Genomic DNA, 19185 nt, shown 5'->3' on the forward strand with positions numbered 1-19185 from the left:
TGGGTGTTCGGAGATTGCCGAGAAACGAAGGTGGTGGTGGGTTGGCGATTTCTGTGAGGGTGGTGATAATGAGAGAGAATATTCGGGTGGCAGGGTTTGGGGCGGAGTAGGTGGTCCTTCCTCATTTTTGCTGGAAACGAGGGTGGTGGTGGGTTGGCGATTTGTGTGAGGGTGGTAGTGATGAGATAGAAAAGGGAAGATGGCGGTGGTTTTGTTGTAGTGGTGGGTTGAGGTTGAGGGTTTTTATTTTGTTATTAGTAGGGGTGCTAATCGAGCGAGTCGATCGCGAGCTGGGTCTGCTGGACTCGACTCGAAAATCGACCGACTCGTGCTCGACTCGACTCGAAACTCGTCGAGCACAAAATTTCCTAGCTCGACTCGTGCTCGATAAGAATTATTGATGCTCGACTCGACTCGAGTTCGTTAAACTCGACTCGGCTTGATTGACCGACTGGAACTCGTCAAGATCAACTCGACTTAGGCTCATTATGCTCAACCCAACACGAACCCATAAAGCTCAACCCAAACTCTCAAGTATTATCCTTCCCTTTTACAAAGAAAAGAAGCTTTGGTTTTTAGTTTTCAACCAATGTGGAACTTTTGTTTAAGTCACCATCTTTTTAGAAAGTAAAATACTAAAATAGGCTTTGATTTTTTGTCTTTCTAACATGCGGGATAAGTTTTATGCATTGTTTCTCTCTCCCCCTTTCCAACTTGTTTACATTTACTTTCTTTTTAAGTATATATTTTTTCATTCTCATTTCAACAATTTATATAAACAATTTAACGAGTTGCTCGCGAACTTATCGAGTTGAGTTGGAGCTTGCTCAATTCGACTCGTTAAGGTCTCGAGTCGATCACGAACTCGAGTCGAGCGTTGACCGAGTATTGACCGACTCGATCACGAGCTGCTCAACTCATTTAGCACCACTAGTTATTAGTTAAGTTGTATTAGAGGTAAATTTTAGTTAATTAAGTTGGTCAAATTAATTAACCGTGGTCAAACCGGTTAATCTTCATACTTATCTCTTTTTACAGGTTACTTTTGAAATGGGACCATTTTAAGAAAACAGGGTACAAAGTAGGATTATTCTGAAATTAAGTTAATGAGGGATTATTATTAGAAGACCGTCGAAAAGTGCGATGAAACTTTTCCATTTCTTCCCACATATTTACTTCCTCCATTTATAAATAATTGCACCATTTGCATAGGTGTTTACTATTCATATCTTACACTTTGGTTGTCATTAGCGATTTATATTTTAGTAAAAACGTAGTCATTTGAATCTTGTTAGTTTTGTCTCAATGTATTTTTTTTTATAACAACTTTCTATAATTTTTACTTACTGATACATAAAGATGTTAATGTTTGAAATCACGTATCGACAAGCGTGAAAACATGATGAATGACCCAATTTCTAAAAGGAGTATATGCTAAAATATATTTGGACTTAATTGGACTTTGAACTTCACATGATTTAGTCCAAGTCCAGTCCGAAAACTTTTGGACTCAAATATTTGAATCTAAGTCCAGTATAAAGATATTTTAGTGCATTCCAATCCGATAATTTTGGATTGGATTAGACTATGTATTTATCATAGATTGCTCACACCCGTAATTGTTGTAAGTAGTATGGGCCGCATAGTAGATTCCCATGCTCATCTATTGGCTCTATAAATCCAAAGAAATCGTAAAGGTGGAAACCCTTCGCATGATTTGGTTCAATAGAAAAGCCCATGGCTTAAAACGCGCTTTTAATATTTTATTTACAACGAAATGCAAGTCACAACTTTTCAATTTAAGTTGGACATGGTAAAATGTCCTTCTAGGAATGAGGCATTCCCGATTTCCCGTCCTTTCCTATTATTAAAATAATGAGTATATATGTTAAAATGTTCAGCTAAAAGTGTGACTTGAGAAAGGAAGAGAATGAAAATGATATATAATCTCCAAACAAAGAGAGAGAAAGAGATGAAATTGGACTGGTCATGTCTAGTTTATCTGTTTTTGAGGTGGATGATCGAAAAAAATTATGAGGTGGAAGTAGAGAACGGTAGCGTCAAAGAAAGACGCAGAGAACGGTGCTTAAGGCTATAATGGTCGAAAGAAAATTACAGGCTGGGATACCATGACAAAATGATGGAAGCTCTTGAATGTTTCATTAATAAACTGACCTTATAAGTATTACAAAGGAGTAAAGCAGTTATAGAAGAATTCCGAAAATGAAAATAAAAGAATACCGAGACATGAAAATAAAAGAATACCCAGACATGAAAATCCAAAATTTAGAGCTTGCTTGGTCAACCTTCAAATATATAGGAAATTAGAATTCCTAGGAAGTAGGTATACGTGTTGTTGTTTGGTTAGCAAAAACATGGGAATTATTACTTCTTAAAAAGTTCTATTTCCTACAAAATGGAGGAAATAACTTACCTAAGCCCCCTTAAGTAAGTGGAAATTTCTAATCAAACAAAAAAATGTACTTCCTAGGAAATGAGATTTCATGGGCAATGCAAATTCAAGGGAAGCTACACTTCCCAACTTTAACCAAACGGAGAAGATGCAAAATTAGAGAAAGTACAGAGAAAATAATGAGATAAATAAATAAAGAAAGAATGTTTAATTTTATATAGATTAGGATTGGTCAATGATTTGATTTAGATCTTAGGTGTAACTAGCATGATATTAAGGCTATGTTTAGTTCACCTGAAATTTTCTGATCTGAACTTCTCTGATCTGATCTGAACTTATTTTTTTTATTTGATCTGATCTGATCTACAAGATCTTATCTTTTATAAAATATATTATTATTATTATATTATTACTTTGTAATTCATTATTATGCAATACATTATAAGATCTTATTTATAGTATTATTATTATCATTTTATTTCTATCACAATTTTTACACAACTTTTATTAATAATAATAATTATTATTATCATTATTATAATAACAACAACAATAATTATAATCATAATAATAATATTATTACTAAATATAAGTATATAACCCAAGTCATTAATTTATAAGAGCACTTATATAATGTTTCACACTTTCCCTTAAAAAAAATGTTTCACACTTGAGAAGTCGGCAGACTTAACTCTTTTTTATCATATAAAATAAAATAAGATATACAAACAATTATGACTTGCGCAAGAAAGGAATGGATAGCGTGCAACTTCAAATAACTAGAGAGATTTGGGATTCGGTAGGAAGAGGTATACCAGATCTAAATTTATAATTTGTATCTCGCACTTCGCTTATTTTGAAATGTAACCCGAACTTAATAGTTTCGTTGTCATGAATTTGAGCTATCACATTTTATATATTTCTTATTTTTGCGTCAATCTTATGTTCTTAACACGTGGCTTATAATTTTCTATTATTTAATAACAGCAAAATAACTTAAAATAATGATAACAATGACATTTATAATGATAACAACAAGATTAATAATAATTACCAATATTAATAATTAATAATTACAACCACAACAATAATAATTCTTTTGAACAAATGTACTAGTAAATAACAATACTAATAGTAATAATGAGTTTTTAAATATAAGCATGATCCGATCTGATCTGATCTGAACTTATTTTTTCTGATCTGTTCTGATCTGATTAGATCTGAAATAAGCAAAAATAAGGTGAACTGAACATAGCCTAAGTGTTTGTTTGGTATACATGAAAATTTAATTTCTGTTGGAAGTTTCATTTCCTAAGAAATTACTTCCATTATGTAATTTCTAGGAAATTGCTTAAATTTGTTTGGTTGATATCAAGGAATTTGCAATTAATTAAAATGAATTTTGAATGACCAAAGGAGGGGTGGGTAATTAAATTCCCAAATTCTATGGGAATTTCAATTTCCCAAGGAATTTTCGTTGCACCCATTTTCTCAACTTCCTGTCAACCAAACAACTTCCCAAATGAGAAAATAATGGGAATTTTCATTATTGCCTACATAAATTCCGGTCAACCAAACAAGCACTAACACAACAGTGTTATTGTAACCCAATATTGTGTTCCTGATACATTGAAATATATAAATAGTGTTCATGCAACATAAATATGTTTAATGTTTTAACTTAGCACAAATGCAAAACTAGCAAACAATGTTATTGTAGTACAAAGTTGTGTTTTGGAAAGATTAAAATAGTATTTTTGTAACATACATTATTGTTCGTGAAATATAAATAGTCTTCATGTAATAAAAATACGGTTACTGTGTAATTCTAGCACAAATGTGATACTAACAAATAGTGTTATTGTAGCACGAAACTGTGTTCCGAGAACATTAAAATAGTGTTTATGGAGCATATAATTATTGTTCGCGAAATATAAATAGTGTTCATGCAACACAAATACGTTTACGGTGTAACTTTAGCACAACTGTGATATCAACAAATAGTGTTATTGTAACACGAATTGTGTTCCTAGAGTATTAAAATATTGTTGATGAGATATAAATAGTTTTCATGCAACACAAATATGCTTAAGGTGTAACTCTAGCACAAATGCGATATTAATAAACGATTTTCATGTTTAATTTGTTACTTTTTGTATTTCTAACTAATTTACGTAAGCCAATATATGAGTTGATGTATATGAAGCTTCTCATAATACAAGTTCACACTAGTGGAAAAAACCCCATACGATTTTGACCGGGTTTACCGATCCGGTTTTGGCCCGGATCGGGTGGACTCACAACAATTCACAATGATTAACTGATCCGGTCCTAAACCGGGTCAATTAATCATTTAGCGCTCCGGATTTGGGTGAAAACTTGAACAGATAAGCAAGTTAATTACTTCGATTTTGACCCAAAGCCGCAACGGTTGACCACCCCAAAAACCAAAAAAAAATTGTATTTTTTCATTATTAATCGATACAAAAACAATAGTATATATCAATACTCATTTTATTAAGCATATTATTCTCAATTGAAGTATAATAATAAATAATTAGATACATAAAAATATTCGTAATTATAATTCAACACCATACTCATAAATAATAAGATACATAAGAATGCTCATAGTACTCCATCGACCTCAAGTTCCTCGAATAGGCAACTACTAACCTGACTTACTAGTGAGAGAGTAAGAGCTGGAACCATGAATCTGATTGCTTGCATAATCTACAAAGAGATGCTAGAGCCTTACACAAGCCAATCCAGAATGACGCAAAAAGTTAATTTTCCCTATCTAACCTAAAACTCCCACTCTCGCCCTTCAACCTAAAACTTCTTTTCTCTCTCTCTCTCCTAAACGACGCTCAATCTTCATCCATGTTGTGCATATACATGTTAGTTTTGATGATGAAAATTAATATGATATGTTATAGTATGAAAGTGTGTAACAGTTGCAACAGATGCATGAAGAAAGGAATTAATAAATGAAGACTTTGAGGAAAAGAAGAATCAAGAATGAATTCCAAGTTTATATGTTCCTTAGTATAGTTACTTTGTGTACAAATGTAATATGCTTGAACTAGGTGACATGCTATGTGCTAAATATAGAAATATAAAATTAGTGTAATTATTATTTTCTTAGAGTTAAGGAAATAAATAATTATATTAATATTATATGTCTATATAAAAAGGAAATTAGTTTTCGAAATAAAACAAAAGGGTTAAATAAAAAACCTGTTTTATAAAAGGTTTAAATAAAAAACGTGTTTTATAAAAGATTTTCATAAAAAACTTGTTTTATAAAAGATTTTCATAAAAACGTATTTTATAAAAGATTTTCATAAAATCGAGTTTTACTAAAACGTGTTTTTATAAATTCAGATTTTATAAAATAGATTTCGGAAAATACTTTTTGATAAAAACAAAATTTTGAGATGAAAAGAAAATCTACTATGAAAAACTTATCTTTTTGAGATTAAAGATAAAGATGAAAAAAGATACAGTTTGTTTTTCGTAAGACTAATATCTAGAGAATAGAAATCATGAACACGCAAGATGACTATCGTGACAGGCACTCCAAGTTTCCTACTTTCAACGGACAGGATTACGGATGGTGAAAGACTAGAATGAAGATCTACATTCAAGGTTCTGATTTTGAGTGCTGGAGAATCATAAAGACTGGACCTATTCCTATTCAAGTCAAAAATACTGAAGGAGACAAGGATGAAGATGACTACAACTCTGTTGCCTATGGAAAAGTCGAAAAGAATTACGAAGCTATGAGTATTCTCCAATCTGGAATTGGACCTGATGAATATTCGAGAATCTCGGCATGTACCACTGCTAAGGAAATATGGGACACACTGGAGCTGGCCCATGAAGGTACGAATGAGGTAAAACAATCTAGGATAGATTTACTAGTCCAACAATATGAATTGTTCACATGAATAAGGACGATCTATTAAAAAATGTTTACCAGATTCACACTTATAACTAATGAACTACGCTCTCTAGGAAAAATCTATTCTTTAGAAGATTTAGTTAGAAAAGTGTTAAGAAGTTTAACCAATAAATGGCTTCCCAAAATTACTGCTATTCAAGAGGCTAAAGACCTAATCAAACTCTCACTAGAACAACTGATTGGCTCATTAATGACTCACGAACTTGTTTTAGACTCTAAATCAAATGAACCAAAGAATAAAGGGTTGGCCTTAAAAACTGAAGTAGAAATGAGGATATGAGGTGATGAAGAGGTAGCGTTTCTAACTGAAAAGTTTCAAAATTTTCTTGAAAAAGAACAGGAGCAACAACTTCAGGAGAAGTAAACTTCAAAGGTAAAGGCACTACTTCTAACCCTAAGAAAAGTGCTACTAACTCTTGTTTTTCAAGTGTGGTGATTGATCACAGGATTAAAGAATGCCCTCTATGGAGATGAAAAGCCTAAGGAAAAACGAGAGCAGTCAAAGAAAGAGTTCAAGAAAGCTATGATTGCTGCAGTCTGGGGAGATTCGGATTCTGACGAAGATCAGAGCGTAGCACAGTGGCCAAATTATGTCTGAATGTTGTACAGACAACTCTGAAGACGGCACTGTGCCCTGAAGACTCACATCTATGCTTGATGGCTAAAAGTTCGAACCTTGTCGAAGAGGTGAAGACAGTGAGGTAACCTAATATCCTTAAAACCTTCAATTCATCTTCTTTCAAAAATAAACTAGTCACTTTGCTTGGTAATGTAATTGATGATTGTCAAAACATGAATGATAACTTTGATATCATTAAAAAGGAAATAAAAAACTTGACCAAGCTAAAGATTGGATTAGAACTGGAATATAAGGATTTATTGAAAGAAAATAAAACACTGATGAAAAGGATTGATGAGAAAGACATAGAGATAAATACAATAAAACACGAAAAAACTCTAATTATTGACCTCGTAAATGGCACAGTGCCAGCCACTATGTCCGAAGTTGAAAAATCAAGTCTTGAGAAACAAATTGCAACATTAAATCACGAGTTGGTTGAACTTAAGAACTTAAGATAGAAATCTAGGATTGTTCCACTAATGCTGCCTAGTGATGCAAAGTTAAGTGAAGAACTTGACAAAGTTAAAAGAGACTTAGAGATTTCTAGAAAAAGAAGTAGTGATTTAAATACATCAGTCGAATTCCTAGAATCACAACTATTTATTGCTCGAAAGATGCATGAAAAATGGACTAATGGATTGAATGCTGTAAATTACTTAACTACCACCACTAACAACATGAACAAAACTGGATTAGGATATACTAATCAGCCACATAGTGCCAGGCTTAGTGCCAGAACATTCGAAAGAGACTTCCGAAAGAGAAAATATGTGGGCCCTCCAGAATGTTTAATTTGCAAGTTTTGTGGAAATAATTGTCACCTGATTGACGACTGCAACGAAACGAAAAATCGAATTGCAAATAATATCAAACATGTTACTCAAATATGGGTTAGGAAAGACATACTAGACGCTCAACGTAAGAAAAAGGGACCCAAGCAAATATGGGTTCCTAAAACTAACAAGTGATGCTTGTGCATGTAAACGTGAGAGGAAGCAACCTATGGTACCTCGACAGTGGTTGCTTAAGACACGTGACTGGTGGTAAATCTAAATTGCTCTCACTAGTAACCCACAACGAAGGGTGTGTTACATTTGGCGACAACAAAAAGGGAGAAATAATCGGAATAGGAAACGTTGGCAAAACCCTAACACACGCCATCGAGAATGTAATGCTGGTAAATGGACTAAAGCACAACTTGCTAAGTATATCTCAATTGTGTGATCGAGGTAATGTTGTTGAATTTCATGCAAATATGTGCCAAATCTTGAATGAGAAAACTAGGAAATTAATATTGGAAGGTAAGAGATTAAATAATGTTTACATAATTTGCCTAGATACCTTACCTAATGAGAAAATTTCGTGCATGAGTGCTCTACAAGATAATCCACTACTTTGGCATAAAAGACTTGGACATGTTAGTGCTAGACTGCTTAATAAATTTACAAAAAATGAATTTAGTTGATGGCCTACCATCCATAAACTTTGATTGGGAAGCAATTTGTAATGCATGTGCTAGATGCAAACATTTTCGATCATCTTTTAAGTCAAAACATTTGTTAGCACCTCTAAACCCTTGGAATTAATTCACATGGATCTTTGTCCAATGCGTGTAAGGAGTAGAGGTGGTAGCAAATATGTTTAGTACTTGTTGATGATTTTTCTAGATTTTTGGACTTATTCTTGGTGGAAAGATGAAACATTTGATTTTTCTTGTTCACATTTCGAAAAGTTCAAAATCAAACAAATTGTAAATGCTTCTGTCCGACTGATCATGGCACTGAGTTTGAAAATACAGATTTTGAGAAATTTACAATGAAAATGGAATTGATCATAACTTCTCTGCACCAAGAACACCTCAACATAATGGAGTTGTAGAAAGGATGAATCGTACCTTAGAAGACATGTCTCGAACCATGCTACTATATAGTGGCTTACCTAGAAACTTCTGGGCCGAGGCAATAAGTACGGCATGCTATATATATAGAAACTAAAGTACGATCCATCTTGAATAAAACTCCATATGAACTCGATCAAAGGTAGGAAACCAAATATATCTCACTTAAGATGTTTTGGATGTACTTGTTATGTTCACAACAATGGCAAGGATAATTTGGGTAAGTTTGATCCAAGTGATGAAGCAGTGTTCATTGGATACTCTCCTCATAGCAAAGCATATAAAGTATACAATAAAAGAACAATGCGTATGGAGGAGAGTGTTCATGTCATATTTGATGAATCTGATAAAAATTTACAAGATGTGTAGGTAGATGATGACGAAGACTTCTCTATTGGACTGTTTGAGACACAGACAACAGCACATGAGAAATAAACTGGACAATTTCTAAGGCTCAGAGCATGGCACAGTCTGAAGAACCAAACAACAACTGCGATGAGCATGAAAAGGATGCAGAAGAAGTAATTGAAACTGCTGAAGAAGAAGTGTTGGAAGAACCAACAGAAGCTGAAGGAAGTACAATAAGCGAAAACTTTACTGACCGCTCAGAGCATGGCACTGTGCCACAGAACGTAACTTTCACTCCAAAGAAATGGAAACATCAAGGATCACATCCTACTGACCTAATAGTCACGGACATATCAAAGGGAGTTCAAACTCGCTCATCTCTTCATAACTTTTGTGCTTTCAATGCTTTTATATCTGAAATTGAACCGACTAATTATAAAATTGCATTGACTGACCCTGATTGGATTTTGGCCATGCAGGATGAGCTGAATCAATTCAAGAGAAACAAAGTTTGGCATTTAGAACCTCGTCCCACTCATCAATCAGTTATTGGAATAAAATGGGTTTTTAGAAACAAATTGGATGATAGTGGGATGATTGTTCGAAATAAAGCCAGACTAGTGTGCCAAGGTTTCAACCAACAAAAGGGAATTGATTTTGACGAGACTTTTGCCCCTATGGCCGGTTTAGAAGCTATTCGAATTTTGATATCCTTTGCAGCTTTTAAAAATATTAAACTTTACCAAATGGATGTCAAAACAGCCTTCTTAAACGGGTACTTAAAGGAAACAGTGTATGTCGAACAACCTCCTGGCTTTATTGATCAAAATTTTCCTAATAATGTTTTCAAACTGGATAAATCTCTTTATGGTTTAAAGCAAGCTCCTAGAGCTTGGTATGAACGCTTATCTATTTTTTTTGATGGAAAATGGTTTTAAACGAGGTTCAGTAGATAGAACACTGTTTCTGAAAAGTAAGGCGGAAGAATTATAGTTGTTCAAATTTATGTTGATGATATTATTTTTGGGCAACTACAGAATTATTATGTCATTATTTTGCTGAACTAATGAAAAGTGAATTTGAAATGTCTATGATGGGAGAATTAAGTTTCTTCCTAGGTTTAAAATCAAGCAACTGGAAATGACATAATGATACATCAACAGAAATATGTGAAGGAACTATTGAAGAAGTATGGTATGGAAGATCAAAAACTTATCCTACACCTGTACCTACTGCACTTAAGTTAGATCTGGATGAAAATGGTAAGAAAGTAGATGAAATAATCTACAGAGGTATGATAGGCTCTCTTCTCTACTTAACTTCAAGTCGACCAGATATTCTGCACAGTGTATGTCTTGTGCCAGATTTCAATCTGTCCAAAGAATCTCACTTCAAAGCTGTCAAATGAATACTTAGATATTTAAGAGGCACTAATAACTTATATCTATGGTATCCTAAAGGAGGAAATTTTGACTTGATTGGTTTTTCTGATGCAGATTATGTAGGATTTTTAGTAGATAGAAAGAGTACCTCTGGAACAGCCACCTTCTTAGGCCTTGCTTAATCTCATGGGCATCCAAAAAGCAAAATTCCGTGGCCCTTTCCACTGCAGAAGCTGAATATGTTGCACCGCATCTTGTTGTGCACAGTATTATGGGTAAGACAACAACTTGAGATTTCGGGTTATGATTGATAATGTGCCATTATGTGTGATAATACAAGTGCCATAAACATCTCAAAAATCCTGTTAACATTCACGTACTAAGCATATAGAAATTAGATATCATTTCTTACGTGATCATGTAGAAAAAGGTAACATAGCCCTTGAATTTATTTGTACTGAGGACCAAATAGCTGATATTTTCACTAAACCACTTGCTCGTGAAAGATTTGAAAAACTTAGAGTAGCTTTGGGATTGATTTCTGGTACTTAGTTAATTTATGTGCTTAATTGACCCCCTTTACATGCTTATGAGTTTGAAAGATTCTATCTACACTAAGTCAGATTTTTTATCTAAACCAAGACTCCTGAAAAGGCTATTGATGCTGTCCCGATAACTGACACCTAAGTTGCTTCAAAAAATTCCATGACACACTCCTACAAGTATCACGTTTTTTAAAAAAATATCCATTGATGTTGCTTTCATAAAACTTCAAAATTTTTCAAAAATTGGTTTCCAAAATTTTTTTTAGAAAATATGCAAGGTCATTAGAAGTACATTGTGGACTTAAGCCATAACACATCCCCTTACCATATTTTTTTTAAAAAAAAGGGTCCACCCTAAAACACCTCCAACCCTAAAACCTCCATACACTCTCTCTCCTTCCTCACCATCAAACCATGGGGCGCAAAACTACCCGGCAATTTTTCAAGAAAAAATCTGCAACTCCGGCGACCCCTTCTCCCTCACCAACCCCGTCTCCTCCAACATCGCCATCTCCTCCTCGAAACCTTACCCCTCCTCCTCCACCACCACCTCCGCCGTTACCCCCACCACACCCATCACCACCACCTTCTCCACCTAAACGCCCTAACCCTCCACCGTCTATCTCCAAACCTTTCACACGTCAAAAAACCACCGCCTCCAAATCTCCGGCCAAGAAAAACCCAACTAAGAAAACCGCACCTAAAAAGGTTCCGGCCCAGAAAAAACCCGTCAAGAAACCCGCCACGAGATCGGCCCAGACCCCGGCGCAAAAACTGCCCACGACTTCTTCTCCTCGCCGGTCACCAAATTCTCCAACCAGTTCCGTTGCTATGCCTCCTGACGCCTCTCACTCTCGCAAAAGGAAAGGCTCTAGTTCCGGTAAGCCCACATCTAGTTTCCCTCCTTCTAAAAGGCCGAAAGTTTCTACGGTCAAAATTTTGTCCGGACGTGTTTTCTCGACCACTTGGTTAACACGGACGGAATTTCAATTTTTAATGGATGCCTTACAAACTCAAGGATTGGTTAAATTACTGGATTATAACGATGAGATTTATGAGTCTGGGGTTAAACAATTTTATGAAAATCTGTCGGTTAGTGATGATATGGTTCCATCTTCTTTTGTCAATAATGTTGCGATTACTCTGACATGGCCATTTGTGTCTGGGGTTGACGACGCAACTATCAGTTGGACATTGTCAGACCAACCCTTGCCACATGCCCAGATTTTTTCTGCCTCACACCTTTCGGCCAAACACAAACTTCTTCGAAATCTGGTTACCAAATCTGTTCTTCCCAAGATTGAAACTAGAGGGGAGTGCCTCATAATGGACACGGTACTTATGTGGCTTTTAATCCAAGGCATACCGATTAGCCTTCCTCACTTTATGATCCTTCATATGAAAAACTTGTCTCTCACCTCTCTGTATTATCCGTATGGACTGTGGCTTACCAAGGTATTTCTGGCTTTTGATGTTTTAACTCCAACCTCTAAGGGCGTCACCTATAGTGATATTATGAGCCTTGGTATTCTAAGTAGGATGGACTTATCTGTTATGCGTGGAGAGTTATTAAAGAAAGATTTTCTAGGGTTCAGGCCTAAAGAGGCATGTGTGGGGTGTTTGAAAATGGTCGAAGAGGTGCGTGACATGAAGAAACAGCTGCAGCAGCTCTTGGCTCGTTAACGTGCTAGTGACACACTTGCGGCATAGGAGCATCGTCAACTTATGTCTAAACCATCACACCCTTGATCCTAGTTCTCCTATGTATCTTTGCATATGCCTTGTAGTTTTTGGAAAAACATGTCGGTTTTTGTTAAACTGTTTTGATACTTTTTGGATGTTCTTTTGGATTATCTTAGAGATTGTGAGTTGGTGTTTGTTGTAGCACCAGCATCACTAGCTTACGTAGTTGAGCTATTGGTTCTATTTTTAACTATTCTGATTGTGTGCATGATTTTTTGTCTTTTTGCACTTTTTGAGAATGTCAAAAGGGCGAAAGGAAAGCATATAATATTGAGTTGTGTCATGATGAATATCCTTGGTTATTATTAATGTGAAACGAATATAAAAATGAGCATGTGGAGACAAGTGGAAATTGAATGCTATTAATCTAATGTAGATGGATAATAAAGGGAATATGAATCAGAATAGCATGTGCATACTTTGAGGGGGAACAAAAGATAATAACATGTGCATACTTTGAGGGGGAACAAGTGATTATTTAACAATATTATATTTATGGTTTGTCATCATCAAAAAGGGGGAATTTGTTGTGCATATATATGTTATGTTTTGATGATGAAAATTAATATAATATGTTATAGTATGAAAGTGTGTAACAGTTGCAACAAAGCATAAAGATAGGAATTAATAAATGAAGACTTTGACGAAAAGAAGAATCAAGAATGAAGTCCAAGTTTATATGTTCCTTAGTATAGTTACTTTGTGTACAAATGTAATATGCTTGAACTAGGTGACATGCTATGTGCTACATATAGATATATAAAATTAGTGTAATTATTATTTTCTTAGAGTTAAGGAAATAAATAATTATATTAATATTATATGTCTATATAAAAAGGAAATTAGTTTTCAAAATAAAACAAAAGGTTTAAATAAAAAACGTGTTTTATAAAAGATTTTCATAAAAACGTATTTTATAAAAGATTTTCATTAAACCGAGTTTTACTAAAACGTGTTTTCTAAATTCAGACTTTATAAAATAGATTTTGGAAAATACTTTTTGATAAAAACAGAATTTGAGATGAAAAGAAAATCTACTATGGAAAACTTATCTTTTAGAGATTAAAGATAAAGATGAAAAAATAAAGTTTGTTTTTCTAAAAAGAGAGTTTATCCCTTAAATTAAGGATTAAAAGATAAAGATATTTTTGAAGGATTTTCGTCCAAACCAAGTCCTATAAAAGGGTTTTAGAATTCACTTTTAGATCTAACGTTTTCAGAGAGAAAAATCAGAGATATTAAGAGCTGAAAACAATTTCCTACGGCACTGAGCATAGCACTGTCGAGTCAGTTTCCAGTAACTATTAAACGATTGTAATTGTCCTCTAATTGCTTGACTAAGAAGCACACGTTTGAGGATTATTTCTTTATGTAATTTCACTATTATAGAGAGTTATAACTTTTAGATTTAAGGGTTGATTGGCACTACTAGGGTTACTAGTGGGGGAATCGTATTGTATCAAGAGGTTGATATTTTAGGGTTCAAATAAATAAAGAGTTTTGTTTCGTGTGGACGTAGATCTTAGTGGTGAGATTGAACCATGTTATATCTTGTGTTTGCACATCAAATCTCACATACTTTTAGTTTATTATTCGCAAAAACTCAAATAAGTGATTTACGAGTGTTTGACACAGTGCCATAAAAGAGATTTTGCGAAAATCAATTAGATTTCACCACTCAATTCAACCCCCCCTTCTTGAGTGTCACTTTGTGTTCCAACAAGTGGTATTAGAGCAGGCTATTCTCGTAAGACTAATATCTAGAGAATAGAAATCATGAACACGCAAGATGACTATCGTGACAGGCACTGCAAGTGTCCTACTTTCAACGGAAAGGATTACTGATGGTGGAATACTAGGATGAGGATCTACATTCAAGGTTCTGATTTTGAGTGCTGGAGAATCATAAAGACTGGACCTATTCCTGTTCAAGTCAAAAATACTGAAGGAAATCTGAACGACAAGGATGATGATGACTACAACTCTGTTGACTATGGAAAAGCCGAATAGAATTACAAAGCTATGAGTATTCTTCAATCTGGAATTGGACCTGATGAATATTCGAGAATCTCAGCATGTACCACTGCTAAGGAAATATGGGACACACTGGAGCTGGCTCATGAAGGTACGAATGAGGTAAAACAATCTAGGATAGATTTACTAGTCCAACAATATGAATTGTTCACTATGAATAAGGACGAGTCTATTAAAGAAATGTTTACCAGATTCACACTAATAACTAATGAACTACACTCTCTAGGAAAAATCTATTCTTCTGAAAATTTAGTTAGAAAAGTGTTAAGCAGTTTAACCAATAAGTGGCTTCCCAAAATCACTGCTATTCAAGAGGCTAATGACCTAACTAAACTCTCACTAGAACAACTGATTGGCTCATTAATGACTCACGAACTTGTGTTAGACTCTAAAACAAATGAACCAAAGAAAAAAGGTTTGGCCTTAAAAACTGAAGTAGAAACTGAGGATAGTGAGAGTGACGAAGAGGTAGCATTTCTGACTCGAAAGTTTCAAAATTTTCTGAAAAAGAACAGGAGCAACAACTTCAGGAGAAGTAACTTCAAAGGTAAAGGCACTACTTCTAACCCTAAGAAAAGTGCTACTAACTCTAGTTGTTTCAAGTGTGGTGAGTTTGATCACAGGATTAAAGAATGCCCTCCATGGGATGATGAAAAGCCTAAGGAAAAATGAGAGCAGTGAAAGAAAGAGTTCAAGAAAGTTATGATTGCTGTTGTCTGGGGAGATTCGGATTCTGATGAAGATTAGAGCGTGCATAGTGCCACGAGGCCAAATTATGTCTGAATGTTGTACAGACAACTCTGAAGACGGCACTGTGCCCTGACGACTCACGTCTATGATTGATGGCTAAAAGTTCGAACCTTCTCGAAGAGGTCGAAGACAGTGAGGTAAACCTGATATCCTTAAAACCCTCAATTCATCTTCTTTCAAAGAATCAACTAGTCACCTTGCTTGGTAATGTAATTGATGATTGTCAAAACATGAATGATAACTTTGACATCATGAAAAATGAAATAAAAAACTTGACCAAGCTAAAGATTGGATTAGAACTGGAATATAAGGATTTATTGAAAGAAAATAAAACACTGATGAAAAGGATTGATGAGAAAGACATAGAGATAAGTACACTAAAACACGAAAAAACTCTAACTGATGACCTCGTAAATGGCACAGTGCCAGCCACTATGTCCGAAGTTGAAAAATCAAGTCTTGAGAAACAAATTGAAACATTAAATCACGAGTTGGTTGAACTTAAGAACTCAAGACAGAAATCTAGGATTGTTCCACTAATGCTTCCTAGTGATGCAAAGTTAAGTGAAGAACTTGACAAAGTTAAAAGAGACCTAGAGATTTCCAGAAAAAAGTAGTGATTTAAATACATCAGTCGAATTCCTAGAATCACAACTATTTATTGCTCGAAAGATGCATGAAAAATGGAATAGTGGATTGAATGCTCTAAATTAGTTAACTACCACGACTAGCAACATGAACAAAACTGGATTAGGATATAGTGATCAGCCACACAGTGCCAGGCTTAGTGCCAGAACCTTCGAAAGAGACTTCCGAAAGAGAAAATTTGTGGGCCTTCCTGAATATTTAATTTGCAACTTTTGTGGAAATAATGGTCACCTGATTGACGACTACAACGAAAAGAAAAATCGAATTGCAAAGAATATCAAACATGTTACTCAAATATGGGTTAGGAAAGACATACTAGACGCTCAACGTAAGAAAAAGGGAGCCAAGCAAAAATGGGTTCCTAAAACTAACAAGTGATTCTTGTGCAGGTAAACGTGAGAGGAAGCAACCTATGGTACCTCGGCAGTGGTTGCTCAAGACACATGACTAGTGATAAATCTCAATTCCTCTCACTAGTAGCCCACAACGGAGGGTGTACATTTAGCGACAACAAAAAGGGAGATATAATCAAAATAGGAAACGTTGGCAAAACCCTAACACACTCCATTGAGAATGTAATGTTGGTAAATGAAGTAAAGCACAAATTGCTAAGTATATCTCAATTGTGTGATCGAGGTAATGTTGTTGAATTTCATGCAAATATGTGCCAAATCTGAAGAGAAACTAGGGAATTAATATTGGAAGGTGAGAGATTAAATAATGTTTACATAATTCTGCTAGATACCTTACCTAACGAGAAAATTTCATGCATGAGTGCTCTACAAGATAACCTCTACTTTGGCATAAAAGACTTGGACATGTTAGTGCTAGACTGCTTAACAAATTGAGAAAAATGGATTTAGTGATGGCTTACCATCCATAAACTTTGATTGGGAAAGCAATTTGTAATGCATGTGCTAGATGCAAACATGTTCGATCTCTTTTAAGTCAAAACATTTGTTAGCACCTCTAAAACCTTGGAATAATTCACATGGATCTTTGTGGCCAATGCGTTAAGGAGTAGAGGTGGTAGCAAATATTATTAGTGCTTGTTGATATTTTTTAGATTTTGGACTTATTCATTGGTGGAAAGATGAAACATTTGATTTTCTTGTTCATATTCGAAAAGTTCAAAATCAAACAAATTGTAAATTGCTTCTTCCGTACTGATCATGGCACTGATTTGAAAATACAGATTTCGAGAAAATTTTGCAATGACAATGGAATTGATCATAATTTCTCTGCACCAAGAACACCACAACAGAATGGAGTTGTAGAAAGGATGAATCGTACTTAGAAGACATGTCTCGAACCATGCTTTAAAGTGGTTACCTAGAAATTTTTGGGCCGAGGCAGTAAGTACTGCATGCTATATATATACAGAACTAAAGTACGATCCATCTTGAATAAAACTCCATATGAACTCGATCAAAGGTAGGAAACCAAATATTCTCACTTAAGATGTTTTGGATGTACTTGTTATGTTCACAACAATGGCAAGGATAATTTGGGTAAGTTTGATCCAAGAAGTGATGAAGCAGTGTTCATTGGTTACTCTCCTCATAGCAAAGCATATAAAGTATACAATAAAAGAACAATGCGTATGGAGGAGAGTGTTCATGTCATATTTGATGAATCTGATAAAAATTTACAAGATGTGTAGGTAGATGAAGACGAAGACTTCTCTATTAGACTGTTTAGAGAGCCACAAGACAAACAACACATTGAGAAATAAACTGCGACAATTTCTGAGGCTCAGAGTATGGCACAGTCTGAAGAACCAAATAACAACTGCGACGAGCATGAAAAGGATGCAGAAGAAGTAATTGAAACTGCTGAAGAAGAAGTGTTTGAAGAACCAAAAACTGAAGGAAGTACAAAAGCGAAAACTTTACTGACCGCTCAGAGCATGGCACTGTGCCACAGAACGTAGCTTTCACTCCAGAGAAATGGAAACATCAAGGATCACATCCTACTGACCTAATACTCACGGACATATCAAAGGGAGTTCAAACTCGCCCATCTCTTCATAACTTTTGTGCTTTCAATGCTTTTATATCTGAAATTGAACCGACTAATTATTAAATTGCATTGACGGCCCCTGATTGGATTTTAGCCATACAGGATGAGCTGAATCAATTCAAGAGAAACGAAGTTTGGCATTTAGAACTCATCCCACTCATCAATCAGTTATTGGATCAAAATGGGTTTTCAGAAACAAATTGGATGATGTGGGATGTATTCGAAATAAAGCCAGACTAGTGTGCCAAGGTTTAACCAACAAGAGGGAATTGATTATGACGAGACTTTGCCCCTGTGCCCGTTTAGAACTATTAATTTTGATATCTTTGCAGCTTTTAAAAATATTAAACTTTTCAAATGGATGTCAAAACAGCCTTCTTAAACGGGTACTTAAAGGAAACAGTGTATGTCGAACAACCTCCTGGCTTTATTGATCAAAATTTTCCTAATAATGTTTTCAAACTGGATAAATCTCTTTATGGTTTAAAGCAAGCTCCTAGAGCTTGGTATGAACGCTTATCTATTTTTTTAATGGAAAATGGTTTTAAACGAGGTTCAGTAGATTGAACATTGTTTCTGAAAAGTAAGGGGGAAGAATTATTAGTTGTCCAAATTTATGTTGATGATATTATTTTCGGTGCAACTACAGAATTATTATGTCATTATTTTGCTGACTAATGAAAAGTGAATTTGAAATGTCTATGATGGGGAATTAAGTTTCTTCCTAGGTTTACAAATCAAGCAACTGGAAATGGCATATGATACATCAACAGAAATATGTGAAGGAACTATTGAAGAAGTATGGTATGGAAGA

Source organism: Beta vulgaris, chromosome 8 (genome assembly GCF_026745355.1).
Source record: "Beta vulgaris subsp. vulgaris cultivar EL10 chromosome 8, EL10.2, whole genome shotgun sequence".
Lineage (NCBI taxonomy): Eukaryota > Viridiplantae > Streptophyta > Magnoliopsida > Caryophyllales > Amaranthaceae > Beta > Beta vulgaris.